The sequence below is a fragment of the Schistocerca cancellata genome, chromosome 5 (assembly GCF_023864275.1).
Source record: "Schistocerca cancellata isolate TAMUIC-IGC-003103 chromosome 5, iqSchCanc2.1, whole genome shotgun sequence".
Taxonomy (NCBI): domain Eukaryota; kingdom Metazoa; phylum Arthropoda; class Insecta; order Orthoptera; family Acrididae; genus Schistocerca; species Schistocerca cancellata.
Window position 1 is genome coordinate 609,795,748 of NC_064630.1, and position 22,738 is coordinate 609,818,485.

General features: G+C 37.6%; 1 protein-coding gene across 3 annotated transcripts in view; it reads left to right on the forward strand.

Annotated features, from left to right (window-relative positions):
* The first annotated feature begins 1,889 nt into the window (after window positions 1–1,889).
* Window positions 1,890–22,738, forward strand: part of LOC126187788 (uncharacterized) — a 47,131-nt gene continuing 26,282 nt past the window's right edge. Inside the window, exons 1-2 of one of the 3 annotated variants that reach the window (XR_007537791.1) lie at window positions 1,890–2,470; window positions 3,190–3,781. The gene's annotated coding sequence lies outside the window, so the exon portion shown is untranslated. Of the gene's footprint in view, window positions 2,471–3,189; window positions 3,782–22,738 lie in introns of those variants that run through there. The other 2 variants (XR_007537792.1, XM_049929060.1) reach the window with 2 other exon arrangements.

The following is a 22,738-nucleotide window of genomic DNA, read 5'->3' on the forward strand; positions in this document are numbered from 1 at the left end:
TCATTATGTTTGTACATATCATCAGCGAAAGGAATTCCAATAAATTCAAACTAGTGTAAAGAAAGGCTGTTGTAAAATTATTACTTCCTTACACAGTTCAGCTGCAAGTAAGTCAAATAAACCCATATCAAATAATCTCATTGTTGTCATAAATATGATTCTAAATTTTAGCTGTTGGTTTTTCTGATTAAGAAACTGTGGCGATAAAGCAGCAAAAAGCGAAGTATACGGTATACCAGTTCAAACAACACCACATAAAACTTACCTTACAACTAAAAATTTAGAACAGTTACGGCCATAGGTATAGACGTGTTCAGCCCCACAGCCAACCATCCAGATTCCGGTTTCCCGTTGTTACCAAGTTCATTCTAAGCGAATGCCGAGATGGTGCCCTGAAAAGGCCACGCCGCTTCCTTCCCCCCAATAATAACAATGCCGAGTAAGCTCCATTTCTAATGGCCTTAGCTGTCGACAAGAAGTAAAACAATAAACTAACGTACTTCAACCGTTGGCTATTATCAATGACCTAAAAAGTGGGAACCACGCATGTGTTGTCAGGGTATAGCAAGATGGAAATTCTTTTCCATGTACTTCTCTCTTCATTCGCCTAGAATGAACTTGGAAACAACGGGAAAGCGGACTGTGGTGTTGAACCTGGATCTCCCGAATGCGGTTCTAGTGTATTAGGCACAATACCACGCCGCTCAGTGATGTGGTAGAAACAATAAAGGAAAATTATAAGGTTTCCTGAAGCCGCAGGATAAAGACGGTTATGTTCGAATTTGGTACTTATTAATAATTATGAATATTAAATTAAATTAAGCGTGTTGTAACAATGTTGTGTTGTTAAAATTGGCAATGACCGGCTACTGATGGAAATTTACCGCGTTTTGCCGAAACATGGTCACACCAATTTCGACTATAGCTTGTAAAAGTTTTCTTGTCACTTTCTGCCGGCGTTTTCTGAACAGTAGTTGTCGGGGAAGTCGGAAGACGTCGTGCCGTTTGTGTTCTGTTTGAGGTCCCTACCACCCTTAGGAAACAGATGAGTAATTAATTTAATTTCATCCTCATTACTACAAATAAACACCTTATTTGGACGTTGACGTACCTATAATGCACTTTCGCGAAATAGAGTTACTTGCGCGCTATATCTGAAAACGCTGGTTTAATGCACTTTCGCGAAATAAAGTTACTTCTGCGCTACAACTAAAAACACTAGTTTGCCATCTCTATATAAACACTTGTTTCATCGCCAAAAGACGTCCACTGTCTGAGAATTGACCGATTTGATGAAAAAAATTCTTCGAGAAAAGTTGCAGTGCATTAAAATGTGTGCGCGCATCTCGTGGTCGTGCGGTAGCGTTCTCGCTTCCCACGCCCGGGTTCCCGGGTTCGATTCCCGGCGGGGTCAGAAATTTTCTCTGCCTCGTGATGGCTGGGTGTTGTGTGCTGTCCTTAGGTTAGTTAGGTTTAAGTAGTTCTAAGTTCTAGGGGACTGATGACCATAGATGTTAAGTCCCATATTGCTCAGAGCCATTAAAATGTGTTTTCAAAAAGACCGTCAATTTTTTTACTTTCCATTCAATGATTTTTTTCCAATATTCACTCTTGCTGTTACATTTATTTATCTATACAATCAGTCTCTGGATTTAGTTGCTCCTCGTTAGAAAACATTCTCTCTCTGCCGGCTCTTTTATTGACCACTGATATGTCTTAAGTCTGGCAGGCATCAGTCGTCAACCGACTATTGCTTCATTACCGAGGGGCCGGGGGGGGGGGGGGGGGGCAGGGGGGCAATCCATTTGTCTGTCTGCCGGACGTACGGAGCGAAACAGCTAGGCCAGCGCGTGCTTCGTAGTATGTCGGCTACCATCGGACGTCTTCGGAGCGAATTCATAGAACTAGGATCCTTCCTCTTCTGAAGGTCGCGTCAACAAGCAGCCAGATAGTATTATCCAGTACCGCATTACGCTGATTTGCCTGCATCCATTAAGACGCTGAACTGCGAAGCAGTAATTCGTTATTTATTATGAACACATCAGCGACGTTAAACTTCGCAATACCGTTTTCAGATACCGAGTAATTTATTATACCGATGGAATACCTAATGTTGTTATGAAAGTTACGGTACACTTACTGTTAGTTTTGTATTACCAAAATACCTTTTTTTAGTAACTAGTTAAACAGGTATAATTTTTTATCCCATTAAAGAACATTGAAAACTCTTTTATACTTTTCCATACCAAAAGACGAAAGCAAGGGAAAAGCAGCGGGTATTAGAATGTTGCATGTTTCCCGGAATCAGTGCATTACATGTTTTTATGGGGGAAGCTCCAATGTATCGTCACAGCAGGGGAATCCCGTAACATACAGAGGCTGCCTTAGGAGTCCGGAGAGCTGCGTGACAGCGCAAGTGGTTCGAGGGAGTGCTGCGGAACAGGAAGCTGATTGGTACAGAATTAAATACGTAGGTATTTCATTATTTGGGCGAAACGTTACCATTGACTGTTTACTATGTGTGCTGCAAGGGATTTGCTGAGTGTTGCTTTGATCTTCTTCTGTAGTGCTAACTGTAAAGGTTATGGTTTGACTTCGTATGGTTAAGTCAGGGGCACCAATAAGGTATCTTGAAGGGGGCGGCGGGGAGAAGCTAAACAGTGGGATGTGGAGTATTTTTGGAAGAAGAATGGAGAATGGTGACGTGTGTGTGTGTGTGTGTGGGGGGGGGGGGGGGGATTACATTTTACAGTGGCAGAGGTTTTAGTTTCTGTTTTACCAATTATTGTATATTTACTAACGACTCCTTGCTTAGTTGGCCGTAAAACTATAAGGCGTTACTTAATGATAATCTGAAATTTGAAAAATCTTTTTATCATGTTGTTACAAGGTAGGGTATCGCACTATTCAGTGTATGAACAAGATTTCGATATTTGCCACTCAGTCCCCAAAAAAATACCGTATTGGCAATGAACTGCACACGCTGCTCATTTAGATGATCATTCTTTTTTTATATTATCGCACCGTCGCTGGCGACCTTGATGTCGACTGGACATTCAATCCTAATCGTCTTTCCGTTTTTATTTTGCCGTTGTCTTTACTTGTCACATTAGAGCCAGTGGTGGATAGCGCAAGTTACTTTTTCTTTTGCAATAATATTATATTTATAAATTTTGCTGTTGTTTTCAGACTGAGATTGACATTGAGAAGAAACATATTAAGGAAATGAAATTGTGAGATGGTTGTCCATATGACCAACAGTTTTAAATAGCTTTGTAGAAGAAGTTCTAGAGTGTGCACCACATAACTCACTTCCATATAACAAACACTCTCTTCCATAATGAAGAATTTATCAAGAATGTGATACCATAAGACATTACTGAGTGTAAACAGAAAAGTAACTCATCATTTTATATATTTTCATCTGTCAAGTTTGCTCGCACACAACAAAAATGTGAAAGAGCTTAGAACTGTAAGAATGCTTACAACCTGTGACTTATTCAGTTAAGGATTTAAATTATGTAAACAATCCAAGAACTTAGAATATCCTGTTTGATGTACTGATTTTCTCTCCTGTATTGTTTCAAGTGCTGCAGTTAGGCCTGTACAGTCCAGAATTACTTGTACTGTGCATTATCTAAGTCCAGTGGCAACTCATTTGCAGAGAATTAGTTAATAAAGAAAAATGTATATTTTCATTTTCAAATGTCATCTCCATTAGGTTTGAATCTAATACTAGTATCTTCAGATTGGAAAATAAACTGTTTTTGCTTTTTTTTTTTATAACCTGATTTGTGAAGTGAAAAGTAGCATGTTCTGTGGAGAACCCATTTTGAAGTCCAAATTAGGACTGACGAAGTATCTTATAGGTGTATTATTGTCATGATTTATTGCAGAAACTTTAAACAGAAACATGGAATTATGCAAGTATCGTGTTTAACATGAAGATAACATAGCAGTATCCAAGATTATCAACTTATCTGTCTCTTGTATGTTCTTTGAACAGTATAAATACCTCCTGTGTAATTGTAAATGCTATTCTATGTCTACCAATTCATCCATACTTTTTACATCACTGTGAAGTGCATGGCAGAGAATAACTTCCATTGTACCAGACAGTAGCATTTTTCCTTTCCACTAGTTTATGCAGAATGACTACTTAATAAACTTCTGTGCATGCTGTATTTAGTATGATCTTGGATTTGTAGGTGCTATAGAAGCAATACATAAGGCATAGTCCATATCAATTCAGGCAGGCTAAGAAAAAATCTTACCTTCATAATCTCTGATGTTACTGAATCACTTCCATTGTACCAGACAGTAGCATTTTTCCTTTTCACTAGTTTATGCAGAATGACTACTTAATAACTTCTGTGCATGCTGTATTTAGTATGATCTTGGATTTGTAAGTGCTATAGTAGCAATACATAAGGCACAGTCCATATCAATTCAGGCAGGCTAGGAAAAAATCTTACTTTCATAGTCTCTGATGTTATTGAATTTAGGACTAAGTAAGGAACACATATTTTTTTGTTTCCTCCAAAAAAAATTATGCTCAGAGTTGCAGCCCTCCAAAGATGACACTGCGCATACCATTTTGAAGATGCGAAGTTTGGAAAAAATCTCTGAAACAGTTCTTGATATTTTGTTGTTTGAAAGATAATTGCTTTATGATTACAAAGAAATCCTCCATTTGAACTTATCTGTCAAAGTTCATTTACTATAGCGTTCTGAACTTTTTTTATAATTTATGGAAAATTTTTGTTTCAAAAATTCCAATCCATAAAATTTTGATTTTTTTCTGTTGATTAGTACCAAATCGCTCTACATTCCATGAAAAGGAGAGCTTTCACTTTTAGCTTGAACAGCTTTTACAAATTTTAGTTTTGAAAGTTGAGAAAGAGACTCATTTTTCAAGCATTTTAAATGGTCCCAGAATGTATGAGAAAGGTCCAAAGAATTAAAGTTTTCAATTTGTGCAACTTCTGTGCTCTCTACTTTGTACTGAAATTAGCCAGTCAATGAACTAAAAATGTGGTCTACTGCTTCAGTATCTTCCTTTGATATAGAGTGATGCCTTCCTGTTGAACCAATAGGAACTGCAGCACTTATAATCTTCAAAACATTGTGAACAGGAAGTGAGCACCAATGGCGTTGTTGCTGTCCTTCAGCTGGAAACCTACATCCAGCAGCTAGTCCATGAGGTAGCATAAAGTTCACTACAATTTCGTTTAACTCATAACTGTCGTCTACGATCTCTGCAATCCATCAGTCATAGTCATACACACACGCCACAAACATCCCCCTTCTCAGGTTGTGAATCTGAACATTAGCCTGCTGTTTCTGAGGTGTTAACCGAATGAACGAAATTTCTTATTTCTTGCTCTTTGAATTGCATGCAATATGAGTTTGTCCATCACTTTGAGTCTGAAAATGTGTCTTCTGAATTTCTTAAACAGGATTAGTTTGTTTGGACCATTCTTCATTTTTCTTCTTACGGAATTCTTCGATTTCCTCTTTGGACAAAAGAATGAGGGCTTGGAGGTGTAAGATTTCATGACTCTTGTAAAATCCTCAGCATTCTGAATTGCAGCTGTATTTGGTCTGGAAAGATTATGTTTTGTAGCATGGTGCTTCAGCAGGCCTCCTACATCATCACAAGGCCTCTTCCTGTGACCAGTAGCACTGTATACCCAGTCAGTTGGCAAAAGTGACTTACTCAATTCAAACAGCTGTTAACGATTTTTAAAATGACTGGGAGTACCTACAGAAATAATGATGATCCTCTTTGCCCCTGTTTGCAGTTGAAGAATTTTGCGCATTGCTAGCAAAGCATGTGCTGAGTCATGTCCTGTGTCATCACTTATAACTACAACACTTGTGGTCTCGTTTTGAAAATATGTCGCTCCTGTAAAAATTTAAACCTGGTCGTTACTCCAATGATACCCTTGTACTTCGTGTGGGAGAATTACAGACCATTTCTCAGCAAAATCACAGTGAAGCACTAAACATAGTTCTTCAACCTGTACACACCCTTTCACTTCTGCAATGTGTTATTGTTGCAATTTCTTCAGATGCTGGTGTTCATTTACTTAGTTCATCAATGAAATTGTCAAAGGCAACCATTTTCTTAATTAGTTTATTTTTCCTCCCATGTTGCATATGTAATTTCTGCAGAGTTATCTGCTACGTCTTCCAGGCCAAGTGTCCGTAAAAACAGTCCTCCCTTTCCAGGCAGTCACCACATTCACTTTACGTCACAGACTACTAATGACTTCACACGCCCAACCAAGGTGTCGTATGTCATGTGCTCCAGTAAGTTCTTCAAAGTTACCACACACAGTTCAAAATTCGCACAGTACACACATAAACAGACAGCCATAGGCGCATGTGGAACTACCCACTTAGAGCAAGCACTTGCCCGCAAAAGGCAAAGGTCCCGAGTTTGAGTCTCGGTCCGGCACACAGTTTTAATCTGCCAGGAAGTTTCAAATCAGCGCACACTCCACTTCAGAGTGAAAATCTCATTCTACCCACTTATGTCGTAGTGCATAAAATTTTGACCTTCCAATATGTAAATTTGTAAAGTTGCTCTTATAAATTGCAAAAGTTTCTTTAATACTTCGAGTCGTGTACCTCTTCACTTTCACAACTTTTTGACCTTCAGCTATTACAGTCTTCTTTCTTGGCACTCTGGTGAGAACAGTCCCATTTATCTTCCAGGTACAATGACTGCACTATTTGAACTTGAGCTACTTTTACAGGATGACCACAGCAGGGATCTGGTCTTCCAAAGACTCCTTTTACAGCCCTCACATTTCTTGATTTGTCTACCATGTACTTTGATACTGATGGAATGTGGTTCGAAATTGTTTTCTTTGAAAATTTCTCTGGAATAATGGTTAAAACTGCACCTTTTCACTGTAGGATGCGCAGTGTTCAACAGCTGAATTGATATTTGTGAAAAGTTCCTGGCAAGAGGTGCAGGAGTGCTTTGGTTCATTTTCTTCTGAAGATGGAATTTCTACTTTGAAGAGTGTGGTCAGTTTTGCTGTAGTGTATTAATCCGTAGCTTTAGTAATTTCTCTGCACTTTCATGATGCATAGAGCATATGACTCAACTTCACTGACCACGGTTTCTTAATAGGGCTAACACCTAACTCTGTAGTTGACTGATTCAGGATATTTAATTCTTCCTCTATTGATACAAAATCTGCATAATCTGTGCCATGGGAGGTTTCACCTTGTTCAGATACTATTAGTTTTGTTATTCTGTCAAAACATTTTGAACACAAATAGTTGTCACTGTAAACATCTTCACAGTGAAACAGAGTCTTCAAATGAGAACACTTATTCCCACCCTGAACAAAGTCTGTTTTTTGTCTGTCTTGTATATCACTCTTATTGATATTCAAATAGTCAGCACAGTTCACTCTCCTGTGGCCCAAGTCAGATGACATTTCAAACAGTTCTTTTCACAAAACACACTGCAACTGTGTTAACTGGCAAATTCCTCAAGAAAACACAGAACTCACTGGATGGTCTTAGATTTCTTAGAAACCTCTTCAGTAAACAAATTAACACTGAACAACTAGAATACAGAAACCTGCAGTGAACAACCACAACAACAAAGGGTAAGAAATTTCTACGACAATGAAAGTGAAAAGAAATAATTACAACAAAGAAAGTGATAACAACTGAAAAAATGGAAATGAGCATATGGGATCATTGGCCAGAAACACCCTATTCAGGGATGTTTGGCTGCCAAGTGCAAGTCTTATTTCATTCGACACCACATTGGGCGACTTGCATGGGAGGCAAGCACGGGACCACCAAGCTAAGCAGGCAGGCAGTGATAACAAATAACTGCAACAAAGACATTAGAAATAAACATTGTAACAAAAAAATTAATAAGAAACAACTTCAGTGAAGACATACATTACCCTTGTAAGTTAATAAAAATATTGTTTAAAATAAAGCCTGTCCAACTTAAAAGTAGAAGCTCTCATTTACAGTGAATACAGTACTACATGGTACTGATCTACAGAAAAAATCCAACTTTTCTGGATTGGCATTTTTGAAAAAAAAATTTTTTTCTGTAAATCATAAAAAAAAATCAAAAAGGCGACAGCAATAGAATTTTGACAGATATGTCCAAATGGAAAATACTATTGTTATCATAAAAAAATTATCTTTCAAATAAAAAAAACTCTAACTAAATATCTAGAACTGTTAGAGAGATACAGCATTTTAAATTTTTTCCCAAAATTCACACTTTCAAAATGATTTTCACAGTCATCTTTGGAGGCCTGTATCTCAGGGCACGAAATTTTTTGGAGAAAACAAAAAAATTGTGTTTCTTACTTACTCCTGAATTTTAAAGTATGCTAAATTGAATTTCATCCGAGACTGTGAAGGTAACCCCCCCCCCCCCCCCCCCCCCCCCCCCCCCCTGCCTGAAGTCACACAGTTTATGTCATAAGGGGGCTGTGGTATATTCTTAGAATCCTCACTTAATGCGGGTTTCTGAAATTTGTAAGTAGGCTTTTGAGGCATAGTTGGTGTCTTATCTTCAAATGTCTACCAGTTAATGGGTTTGCAACATTTATATGACACTCCTCCATGAGTCAAATGGACTTGTGACCATTTTGCTACCCTTCTTACTATGCTTAACATCCTACATACTTCCAAAATTATCAGCTACAATCTGTGTTACTTGTTTTTTATCTTCTCCAGAAGCAGCCAGTAAAGTCTACCAAATTTATCTCTTACAGGTGCACGCTTATTGTTTTCTCAGTTGGGGCTGAGTGAGATGGATTAGTTACTGAGATATTGGAACTCTCCGCAGGAATAGTGGGATTTGAAACCCAGTCCACACACGAGTTAGATTTTAGTAAAGCAACTGGGGATAATATTGTGTCCTCGATGGATAAAGGGCTCTGTGACTAGTGAAATTTAGTTTGTTTTAAAATGACAGTAACAAACCTCATATTTTGAATGAACTTTGTCTCTTTAAACCAGGGCTGGAAATGCTTTAAAATGGTTGTGATTTAAAGTGTTAAAGTTCTTACAATACTAATCATCCTTTGGATTTTTGATATTTTAACTACAATTAAGCTTGCCATACTAGTTTATAGAATTGGGTTAAGTTGTCTGTTACTACAAACCAAAAAAATTGTTCATATGTTACTTTTCTTACCCACACATGTTCCATAACAATTCTGTAGTTACCAGTGGATTTTTAGTGTACTGAAAGCTTAATTACTCCTTGGTTAGACATCATGGGACCTTCTATAACAGGCCTGATAGCCTCTTGTAACATGTTTTGGTATTACTGTCATCGTGCACATGTTCCGCACATGACAGTAGAGGAACAAAAACACTGTATATGAAATTTTTACTTAGATCACTCACAAGTGTATACACAGCAGTTCACAGTATTTTTATTTGTGTTGAGTATGTTCTTTGCTCAACAATAAACATTACAAGTTTTGGTAATAGTCATGTAAAGTCTTTAGAAGAGCATATACAGTAATTATGTTCAGAACAGGAGTGGATAACGTTCCAGATAGTTGTATCCCATTCTGAGTTTAGTTTTATCCTAGTCACACAGTTTGTCTGTGCTAACCACTGCTTTTTTGTTATGGAGGAAAGGCTCTGTTCATTGCAAGAAGATGTGATTGGAGCTACAATTCACACACAAGAATATAATAGTATACTTAGCATGAAAACCTGAAGCACATCATTTGATGATGCTTTTCTGCCTAAATTGATATTTATTTATTCATTCCATAAATCTTTCCACATTATGGGATGCAATACAAAACCACAAACTAACACTAAACAGTATGAGATTTCCACTTTGCAGTGGAATGTGCATTGATATGAAACTTCCTGGCAGATTAAAACTATGTGCCAGGCCGAGACTTGAACTTGGGACCTATGCCTTTTGCAGGCAAGTGTTCTTCCAACTGAGCTACCCAAGCACAGCTTGTAACCCATTCTCACAGCTTCAGTTCTGCCAGTACCTCGTCTCCTACCTTCCAAACTTCACAGAAGCTCTTCTGTGAACCTTGCAGAACTAGCATTCCTGCCCACAAAAGGCAAAGGTCCTGAGTTTGAGTCTCAGTCTGGCATACAGTGCTAATCTGCCAGGAAGTTTCAGATATAAAACACACACACGCACACAAAGTGCAAAAACAGTACTATTTCAGCAAGCATATGAATTTTTTGCTTTGTCCGTAAAAGAATATGCACTATTGTAGTAGCTACACTGCCTTGTTTCAAGTCTCTGGTATTTCAAATGTCCTAAAGATTCTGTTGGTGAATAGAAGCAATGATCCAGTAAGAATGCCCTTGGGGTTTTATGAAAAAGTGGAAGTCTGTTGTAAATTTGTATAGCACTCTTTGTAGTGGAAGTTTTGTTGGATGATGTCGTTATTTATTGGACACGAATCTGTTCCTTTTGCCATATATCATGCTCATGCATATTACAGATTTTATTTATGTCTTTTAAACTTGTTCCGATATATTTACAAATTTTTAGTATATACAGATAGAGAAGTGTTAGGACTGATGACTTTTGAGAGGGGATTTGGAAAAATCTGTCTGTCAAACATGATGCATTACTCTTATAGTTCTTTTCTGAGCTAAGGAAATGACTGAACTATGTGCTGTATTAACTCAGAATATAATTCCATACAGTGGAATGCTGTGGAAATTCTTTTAACAGAGAGTAAATGCAGTCTTATTACTTATTCTATTTAGCATTCCATTTATTTTGTTTATGTGTGTATGCCATTTGAAGTCAAATGCCTAAAAACTTTATTTCCGAGGAAGGTGTAATTTTATTGGAGTTTACTATCATACTGGTGTCGTATGCATCACCTTGTAAACATAAATTTAGGAATGTTGTTTTTTGTGTTTATCAGTAGCTTATTCCCCTCAAACCAACCATACAATTGTGCTTAGGTTTATGTACATCTGCATATAGTTGATTTGGGGCGTTTCCTGTAATTAGGATATTTGTATCAGCTGCAAAAAAGTATTTGTGATTCAGTGTTTCATTGGGTTTTGGGTGGATCCAGGAAAACATGGTGTATTGCAAAATGAGCAACACAAACACTTGCCTTTAAATTTGATACCTTCAGTGTTTGCGGAACTGATCATGCAATAGCCTGTACCCTTGGTAGGATGCTAGAAACAGATGGTGAGATGGGAGAGCAAATGCCAACAACTACTAATTTGATATTAACTGGTGTGCCTCAGTTGTTTAAAGAAATTCAAGTTATCAAGTTAAGGACATAGAAATTCATGGTATTAAAGAAAAATTGTAAAAGGTTGAACTCTATACACCTTATTTATTTAACAAGAATTTGTTTTATTATATTTCATGGTATGATAAAAAAAAACTAAAAATTGTTATTCCATAAACCTAATTCCTTATATTTTTCATTATTACTATGAATCACTGGTTGGTTGTCATTTTGGGTGTTTAAGACAAGAAATTAGAGCGAAATTTGTGTGGAACAACATGGACAGAGATATAAAGAACATAATTTCTATTTGTAAGCCGTGTGTGGAAAGTGAGTTTGCTCAAAACAGTAAGGTAGGGCTCCTTACCCCTAAACATGTGGAAAAGGTATGAGATAAGATGTATACTGATTTTGTGGGGCCACTACCTAAGTCTAAAGGAGGTAATACCTATATTTTTGTTTGCATAGATGCCTTCTTGTGGTTGACAAGGTTTGAGGTAGCTACCGCCAAGGTGGTGATTCATAAATTGAAGCATGTGTTTGCTATGTGCTTCCTACCACAGTCCTTCATTACAGACAGTGCTACATGTCTTTCATCATATGTGTTCAAAAACTTTTGTGTGGGCCTAGAGATACACCATAACGCTACCACCCCGTACCACCTAAACCTGTCCTATGCAGAACGAGTTAATAGGAACTTGCATTCTGCTTTATATCACAGTTGTGAAAAAAACCTTATGGGACCTTTCTCTACCATGGTTAATGCCGGCCCTTAATACGGCTAGGCATGAGTGTCATCAGGCCATGTCTGGTGACTTATTTTTCGTGTTTGAAGCTACTGCTCCGCTGAGCAACATGTGGTTTGTTAAGGGTTTGTTGCCTGACAAGGTTTTGCCAGAGGAGTTTGTTGTCCAGTGGAGGAAAGCATCCAGTAGTATGAGAAATGTTCATGGGTGTGAGCACTAAAATGTAACAATGACTGGTGGCCTAAACCTTACCAGATTGTGGATAAGATTATATTGTGGAATTGGGGGGCAGCTGGTAAGGCTATGATAAGGTCACCACAAAACTACAACCACAGTATCACAAGCCTTGGGAGATTATGGAGTTTATCACACCTGCCCCAAGTAAAGCCAGTAGTTAAAGGCAGAGGACCCCTGCATAAATGGTAGTTGCTTGCTGGGGGAGTGGGGGAGTATGTGCCATGGAGTGACACATTTGTGATGGCAAATGTCTTTGATGCTTGGCAGTGGCTCCATCCTGGGTCAGAAACCAGAGCTAGAAGGAGAGTGTCAGTCAGTATTAGTTGGCACAAGGAGATGGCAGGTTCCTCCTGGGAATGCTCAGTACAGATTTTGTGCATTTATTCAGATTTAAAGGTTGGGTATGCCTACGGAGATGTCATGCAACTGTTCCCTGGGGCGGAGATTGTTGGATTTTGTAAAACAGTTGTAGGCTGTGTGACTGATAGACAGCAAATAGGCTGCGTGACTGATAGACAGGAAAGCAGTAAGGCGATTACCTGACGAAATGTATGATATTACATGGCGTTTATGGACCTCCAATCACCATTGTCAGTAATACTAGTCCGGAGCCAATTGCCACTGTATGCTGCCTGGCAGTTGTTTACTTAGTGAGTGTGAAGTTATTGGGGTTCCTGTGTTGCTAACCAACCTGCGGTCAGAAGAAATTTACTAATCCTTGTCAAATGTAGGTAATTAATGTAACCTTAAGGATTGTTAAAGCCTACCTGATTGTGACAGCATGTGAGATGCTTTCATTGTCTGATGTGTGGGGTGTGGACATAAATCTACACCGTTAAGTACTATTTCATGTTTGTTAGAAAATTGTACCTGTATATTGAGTTGTTTAAATAATTATTATGGTTTTACAGTTTTTCTGGTCAAGCAGGATCAAGTAAATTTTAGTTGTGGAAATGGTCATTATGCTTTTACAGTTTTTTGGTTAAGTAATTTCATGTTAATTAAAATTTGAAAGGAAGTAGTTCTGTGTAGTTGCAAATTTCTGTGAATGATTTAATTGAAAATTATTTGCTGAATATTCACTGGGACATATAATCCACAGAAGGAGTACCCAAACAGTAAGATCGTGATTAATGATGAAATTTGGATGAGTGTTTAGTTTTAATAAAAATTTGAAAGTGTCTGTCTACCTCTCAAACACCCAGTCCTTACTCCAGATTACTTTCTGGTACTCATTTTAAGTTAATCAGACACATCTATAAACAGAAAAAGGAGAAATCAACTGGCTTTATTGGAATATTTCTGGAGAGGAGGAATAAAGCAGGTTAGTAGTTTATTTGGAAACATCAACACTTGGAAATAAATTGCTGTCTCATTCATAAAAAAATGGTTGTTGTTTTTGCTGTTGCATTCTTCAGTCCAAAGACTGATTGATGTACTCCCACAGTACTTTTTCCAAAATATGAGGCCATATAAGTAGTAATCTGGGCTAAAGTTTCTCCAAGAATTAAAAAGTTATGTTTGCTTCTCACTTTCTTCCCGCCCCTGTTCCTACTTTCAACCTAAACAATGTTGTAAGGTGTAGAATGGACATGGTCAAGATAGGCATGATGTTTGCATTCTTGAGAGGACATTGAATTATGCGGCACAGATTTGGATAATGTGAATAGAGAAACGCTATGGAATATTGTGGCTGAACGAGGTTATCCATGTCACCATATAAATGCCATTAAGAGTCTATACACAAACATCGAGATTTTTTTAGGTATGCTAAAAACATCAGAGCCAATTAACACAAACAAAGGAGTATGACAAGGATGCTGTATTTCTCCAACACTCAACAATATACAAATAAACGAAGTTATCAGCAAATGGAAAAAGCTGAACATAAATGGAGTTCTTTTAGATCGTGATAAGAGACTTAAGTGCAATTTTATATACAGATGACCTAACTCTGATTACAGAGAATGAAAATGACCTTCAGATAAGTTGCAGCAGATAGTCTCAGATTACAACCTTGCATTATTAGTAGATAAAATGAAAGTAATGACATTTCAGAGCAGACTCAACCAGTAAGATCTAAAATAGTCTTGAATAATAAAATCTTCGAGCAAGTAAAACATTTTAAATATCTAAAATCCAATATCAGTTATGAATATAACCATGATGTGGAAAAAAAAATTAAGTAAATTTACAGGGTGATTATAATTAAAGTTAAAACTTTCAAGACGCTATAGAAATAACACCATTAGTTAGAATGATGTCAAATTGCAATGGAATATTATCAGAGAAGGGGGAAAACATACGGAGGAAGAAAAAAAATAGTGATTTAAATTGATCAATAGATGGCTGTGTATCTGTCAGAATACGTAAATCAAAACCCCTGTCATGTGCACGACCCATTGAAGTTGGCATAAACACGCCTGGTACATGGCTTTTCCTCCTTTCGCGTCTGCAATGTTCGTCATGAATGTCTTAATGCAGGATCGCGCTCTGCTTGTAAAGCTGTATTACAAGAATAATGACTGTGACACATTGCTCTGCAGAAGTTCCGGTCACTGAAGGGTTTGAAAAAAGGCTTTGGTCCCATTACTGCTGTGGGTCTGGAGAAAATAACTCGGAAATTCAAAAAGATGGGTTCTTTTGGTGTGCAACCTGGTAGAGGGAGGAAACGAGTTGATTTGATGTCAGTGGAAGCAGTGGCTACATCAATGCAGGAGGGGATGAGTGGTGGTGTGCAAACGTTTAGTGCATGGAGAATTGCCCGAACATTCGACATACCCTTGAGCATGGTGCTTCAAATCCAACTAAACATCCTTCTTTGCTATGCATTCAAAATTACCCATGTGCACGAGTTGCCTGTTGACCTGCCAGCAAGAGAAACCTATGCTTTAGAATTTCATGCTGAGATGGAAGTGGACAATAATTGATCGAGGAAGATTTTGTGGACAGACAAAGCCCACATCCATCTGACAGGATATGTCAGTACACAGAATTGTCGAATACGGGCAACTGAAAATCCACAAGCAAATCAACCAGTACCACTTCATCCTTAAAAGGTCACTGTGTGGTGCAGGTTTACGGCATCATTCATCATAGGGCCGTATTTTTTCTAAGAGATGGTCCTGTTACCTGTACCGTCACTGGTAAGTGCTATGAGTGCCATTTGCACAACCATGTCATTCCAGCTCTCCAACAGCATGGATGTGTGGGTGGGACCATTTGTATGCAAGATGGCGCTCCTCCGCACATTGCAAATCCAATTAAGCAGCTGCTGAAGCGCTATTTTGGAAATGCTAGAATTCATCAACCACAATTTCCCTACAGCGTGGCTATCCCAATCACCTGATCTTAATCCGTGTGACTTCTGGCTGTGGGGCTATCTGAAAGGTGTTGTGTTCAGTGTTCAGATTGCAAACTTAGCTGCAGTGAAGGCTCACATTGTGCAACACATTCTGAACATAACCCCGGAAACACTTTGATCAGTTGAGGAACATGCTGTTTCTCGATTTCAACTTGCTGCAGAAAATGGTGGACAGCATATTGATCATGTTCTGCACCAGTCACATGGAAATTAATAATCCAATTTGATTTTGATTGATGCTTTTTATGCGGTTTTTGGCCTCAGGACAATTAAAAACCAATTTGACTCATGCTTTTTATGTTGTTTTTGGCCTCAGGACAATTAAAAACCAATGTGAGTGATGCTTTTTATGGAGTTTTTGGCCTCGGGACAATTAAAAACCAGTTTTTCCCATCTGATGTGATATGACGTTGCCATGGTGGATGTTCTTATGTAGCTAACAGTATCACACCTGTACACCCATGCACACTGAGTAGTGCAGTTTGTTTAACATCAAACATACACCTTAGGCAATGTTGTCTAATTCATTTGTCAATTGTAGCTGATCACTATTAAATGGTGCTTACAGTGCCATCAATTGTTATATATTGTAGCTATTTATTTTTCTTCTGCCATACGTGTTTCCCCTTCTCCGATAATATTCCGTTGCAATTTGATGTCATTCTGACCAGTGGTGTTATTTCTACAGCAGCTTGGAAGTTTAACTTTAATTATAATCACCCTGTACTTCCTTATGTTTAACTACTATAAAAAGTTTGCAGAATAAATCCAGGAAAGAAACCCAGCTGAAGTTTTATAAAACAATAGCAGTACCAACCCGTACTTATGGAAGTGTAGCGTGGGCAAGAACAAGATATCAAGAAAGTAGAATACAGTCATAAGAAATATGATTTCTAAGAAGTGTGGAAGGATGTACAAGGGATTTGGAAGGATGTTCAAGGGAAGATCAAGAAAGAAATGAAGAAGTAAGGAAACATTTAGGAATATATAACTTAAATGAGAAAATAAAGGAAAATAGAAGAAAATGGAATGAACAAGTAGACCAACTGGGTGGAGAAAGATACCTTGTAAAGGCTCTAAATTGTAAATGTTCTGTAAGAACAGATATAGGAGGACCATGCAACAGATTTGTACCCAGGTTGGTTTGTGAAGGAGTAGCTAGTCATGGCAGTCAAGAAGTGTTGGTTACAAAGTCTGAGAAGCAGCGAATGGGAAAGGTGTCATGACATTGCTAGCTGAAAGCTGGAGCTCAAGAGGGCATCCAGCCTGGAACCAACACTCCAGGTGGTGGCCAGCAGTCAACACATGATTTATCTCCCATGCTTCCTTTTGATTACCAAGTACAGGTGCATGGTTTGCATGTTGCCAGCAGATCACATCCCACAGCAAGGAAACAACCTTTGTCGAATTGATATACCTACACAGCACATAGAACACAAATAATTTTACTTGTACATTATAGGAGAATATTAAAATGGAAAATGAAAAACAACCCTCTGTTAATGGCACCAAGATTGTGTTCGGCCAGCAGTATATTTTATCCAGGTAGTAAGTTATAGTACATGCCATTTTTTGTAGATTTGTTTCAGGTATTGTTGTGTATCATATTTTGTATGGTGCAGTAAGTCTCATACTTACGGTTCAGCGTGGTAGATATTGCATAAGCTATTATTTATAAGTGTACTAAATTTAAATAGAGAATTGTGACTGAATATCTATTACATATCCGTGATACAAATAAGTTGCAACATTAACTGTATGTTTTTGTAATAACAGTATTTGTGAACAGGCATGGTTTAAGCATACATAAACTTTAAATAAATAGGTAATTATAAATAAATCAGTGACATATATACATGCTTCACAAGTGATTAACTTATTGCCCTAGAGATAATTACAATTGAATGGTGTGTTGTGCTGTAAAATAACTGTTAAAAAGAAGTTGATACATTGTACCATTTCTGCGTTAATTAGTATCTAAGTCAGACAATAAGGCTAATGCACACACAAATTCAAGCAGCCTTCCAGAGAAAGTGTCACAAACGTGTTTGGTTGCTTTCCTAAAACTGAACAAGAGACAGATACAAAAATTGGGCATGGCACGGTATTAAGGATTGAACAAAAGCCAAAAGCTGAGCAGTCTCATGCACTATCATCTATACTGTGAGAATACTTGACACTAGTTGTATATGACAACACGCTTGAATTTGTGCGCACAGTGGCCTGATTGGCTAATTTCAAAGCTAATTAGTTCTGAATCAGGGCAACATATATAATTTTTTTTCTTAACAATTGTTTCTCTGCACAACCTACCCTGCAACACACTTACAAGCTTTTAAGACTTATTGCCTCAAAGGTTGTGGAGGAACACTACACATTAGAGAAACAATTCATAAGTAAATATCCTATCAAGGCTGCTTTGAATTTTGTGAGGTCATTTTCTACAATAATTTCTTTTGGCAGTTATTCTACATAATTTAAATATATTGTAGTGTTCCTTGTTGGCAAAGTCCTGTTTTTACTTGGTGAGTGTGAAAGTTTTTTTCCGTCCTGTGTTAGTTAATGTCTGTTTTCATTTTTGAGGAAGATATTAGGAAATATTATTGTATATTTATTAATAAACACTGCACGTCCAAGAAAATAAATACGTGGCAGAAGAAGAATTCCCATCCTTTTTGGTCCCTCTTCTTTATGCCTGTCCTGAGAGTTACAAGCAGTACAGAGAGTTGACCCAGAAAACAAACTCATATCAGGGAACAGATATACATTAGTATAGTACTCAGTCATTAGACAGTCATATGGCAACCATTTTCAAGCACGCTCACTCTTAGCAGTCATTCATCACTCAGGTTTTATATACCATATCAAGAAGGAGAACCATCAGGGACGTGGAACAAGTTAAAGTATGATTGAGTGGTATTGTCTGATAACGTCAACCAAAACGGCTTTGGTGCGCCAGTACTGCGAACAGCTGAAAGCAAGAGGAAAGTATAGCCGTAATTTTCCCCAAGGGCATGCAGCTTTGCTGTATGGTTAAATGATGATGGCGTCCTCTTTGGTAAAATATTACGGAGGTAAAATAGTCCGCCATTCGGATCTCTGGGCGGGACTACACAGGAGAATGTCATTATCAGAAGAAACAAAACTGGCATTCTGCATATCAGAGCGTGGAATGTCAGATCTGTGAATTGGGCTGGTAGGTTAGAAAGTGTAAAAAGGGAAATGCATAAGTTAAAGTTAGATATAGTGGAAATTAGTGAAGTTCAGTGGCAGGAGGAACAACACTTCTGGTCAGGTGAATGCAGGATTATAAATACAAAATCAATCAATGCAGGAGTAGGCTTAATAATGAATAAAAGAAACTGGAACACAGATAAGCTACTATGAACACCGTAGTGAATGCATTATTGTAGCCAAGATAGACGTGAAGCCCGCACCTACCACAATAATACAAGTTTATATGCCAACTAGCTCTGCAGATGATGAAGAAATTGGGGAAATGTATGATGCAACAAAAGAAAGTATTCAAATAGTTAAGGGGGACAAAAATTTAATAGTCATGAGGGACTGGAATTTGATTGTAGGAAAAGGAAGAGAAGGAAAAGTAGTAAGTGAATATGGACTTGGGTAAGGAATGAAAGAGGAAGCTGCCTGGCAGAATTATGCACAAAACATTTCATAGGTGATACTTGCTTTTAGAATCATGAAAGAAGATTGTGCACATGAAAGATGCCTGGAGACAGTGGAAGGTTTCAGAGAGATTATGTAATGGTAGAAAAGAGATTCAGGAACCAGATTTTAAATTTGAAGACATTTTCAGGGGCAGATATGGACTCTGACCACAATAAAGCTGAATAAACTGGAGAAAGGTAGGAATTTAAGTAAATGAGACCGGGATAAACTGAAAGAACCAGAGGTTGCAGAGAGTTACAGAGAGAGCATTAGGTAATGGTTTATAAGAACAGGGAAAATAAATAAATAGAAAAAAGTGTGGGTAGCTTTGAGAGATGAAATAGTGAAGGCAGCAGAGGATCAAGTTGGTAAAAATATGAGGCCTAGTAGAAATCATTTGATAACAGAAGAGATATGAATGTCATTGGTGATAGAAGAAAGTGGAAAAATGCTGTAAATGAAGCAGGTGAAAAGGAATACAAATGTCTCAAAAATGAGATTGACAGGAAGTGCAAAATGCCTAAGCAGGTATGGCTAGAGGACAAATGTAAGGATGTAGAAGTATGTATCACTAGAGGTAAGATAGATACTGCTTATGGGAAAATTGAAGAGACCTTTGGAGAAAAGAGAACCCCTGTGGGAATATCAAGACATCAGATGGAAAACCAGTCCTAAGCAAAGAAGGGAAAGCTGAAAGGTGGAAGAAGTATGTAGAGGGTCTGTACAAGGACTATGCACTTGAGGGCAATATCATGGAAATGGAAGAGGACATGGATGAAGATGAAATGGGAGATATGATACTGTGTGAAGAATTTGACAGAACACTGAAAGACCTAGGTCGAAACAAGGCTGCAGGAGTAGCCAACATTCAAATAGAACTACTGGTAGCATTGGGAGAGTCAGCCATGACAAAACTCTTCCATATGATGAGCAATATATATGAGACAGACTTCAAGAAGTATATGATAATTCCAATCCAGAAGAAAGCATGTGTTGACAAGTGTGAAAATTACCGAACTGTCAGTTTTGCAAAATACTAACATGAATTCCTTATGAACAAATGGAAATACTGGCAGAAGCCGACCCCAGGAAAGATCAGTTTGGATTCCATAGAGACATTGGAACATGCGAGGCAATATTGTCCCTACAACTTATCTTGGAATGTAGGTTAAGAAAAGACAAGCCTACGTTTCTAGCATTTGTAGATGTAGAAAAAGCTTTTGACATTGTTGACTGGAGTACTCTCTTTCAAATTCTGAAGGTGGCAGATCTAAAGTACAGGTAGTGAAAGGCTATTTACAACTTGTACAGAAACCAGATTGCAGTTATAAGAGTCTAGGGGCACGAAAGGGAAGAAGTGGTTAAGAAGGGAGTGAGACAGGGTTGTAGCCTATCCCTGATGTTGTTCAACGTGTATATTGAGCAAGCAGTAAAGCAACCAAAAGAAAAATTTGAAGAAGGAATTAAAATCAATGGAGAAGAAATAATAACTGCCGATGATGTTGTAATTCTGTCGGAGACAGCGAAGGACATGGAAGAGCAGCTGAATGGAATGGACAGTATCTTGAAAGGAGGATATGAGAGAACACCAACAAAAGCAAAATAAGGATAATGGAATGTAGTCAAATTAAATCAGATGATGCTGAGGGAATTAAATTAGGAAATGAAACACTTAGTAGTAAATGAGTTTTGCTATCTGGGCAGCAAAATAATTGATGGTGGTCGAAGTAGTGAGGATATAAAATGTAGACTGGCTATGGCAAGGAAAGGGTTTCTGAAGAAGAGAAATTTGTTCACATCGAGTGTAGATTTAGTGTCAGGAAGTCCTTTCTGAAAGTATTTGTATGGAGTGTAGCCATGTATGGAAGTGAAACATGGATGGTAAACAGTTTAGACAAGAAGAGAATAGAAGTTTTCAAAATGTGCTACAGGCAAATGCTGAAGATTAGATGGGTAGATCTCATATAACTAATACGGAGGTACTGAATAGAATTGGGGAGAAGAGGAGTTTTTGGCACAACTCGACTAGAAGAATGGATTGGTTGGTAGGACATGTTCTGCAGCCTCAAGGGATCACCAATTTAGTATTTGAGGGAAGCGTGGGGGGTAAAAATCATAGAGGGAGATAAAGAGATGAATACACTAAGCAGATGCAGAAGGATGTAGGTTACTTTAGTTATTCGGAGATTAAGAGGCTTGCACAGGATAGACTAGCTTGGAAAGTTGCACCAGATCAGTCTGTGGACTGAAGACCACAACAACAACAACAACAGGTAACAGTAAATAGTCACTGCACTGCTTAATGCTATTTCCACATATTCCACGTAAATATAATCGAGTAATTTAGTAAGAAAGCAACTACTTTGGAAAAATGTGCTGTCTCCTCAGTTTTATGATAGCTGCTGTTTATCTCCTATTATTAACTTAATATTTGCTTGTTTGTAGTGTTTTTTTTTCAAAGAAAGTATTTTTAGACCTATAAATACTGAGTCATTTAGAGTCATATAAATTTACAACTGACACTGCTACTTGCTGTGTAGCCAACAGAAATTTTATTCCCTGATTCAGATATTCAGATAATTTGTTGAAAGTGTGGCAAATGAGATACCTTTTAATTTCTTTTAATTGATAGGGATCCCCAATTTCTTGCTTTTTGTTAGATCTGAGCTTGTTGAATCTCTTACCACTAGAATACATAACTCCATTCTGCACACTGCACAAGGAGACCAAGTTTACTTGAAAATTATTTTATGTTGTATGTATTGTGACTGGTTTTATCAGACGTAAACTGAAACTATTTTTTATTATTTATTATTGGCAACAAAAACCATTTAGGATAAATATGTTGAGAAATGGGTAAGAATTTCAAGACCCTTAAAGAGACCTTTGCAAGATGTATGATTATCGACTTTACACAATATTATTACTGCTCAGTTTTGCAGAACTGACACCATTTACTTTGAGTGCACTGCTCCAGAAGATAATTCCATAAACCAAGACATGACTTTTAGAGCAACACACTGGGAGATTCTTCTAAAGGCATAACACGAACTGAATTGCTTCATCAGTTATCAATGTGTTGACTCCATTTTATCTTGTTACCCAATTGATCCCCAAGGAATTTTGCACACTGTCATCCATTTAGTGTATGACCATTAATTTTTACTTTAGTGTTTTGATTATTATTGCTTGTTTGAAATTGGGTAACGTGAGTCTTTGAGAGATTAAGATTTAAACTGTTATTACTATTTATTACCAATTCTTTCATTCACCAGCCACGACTGGATAGATGTCATTAAGATACAATAATATTACCAAGATACAATAATATTACCACCATAAAATGAGTACAGTATTGCAGTTTATACCATGATACTAATTTGGATACTATAAAACATATTAAAGTTGACTAGATTACAGTATACTTGACAACAATAACCCAGATATAAAATCAATACAAGAAC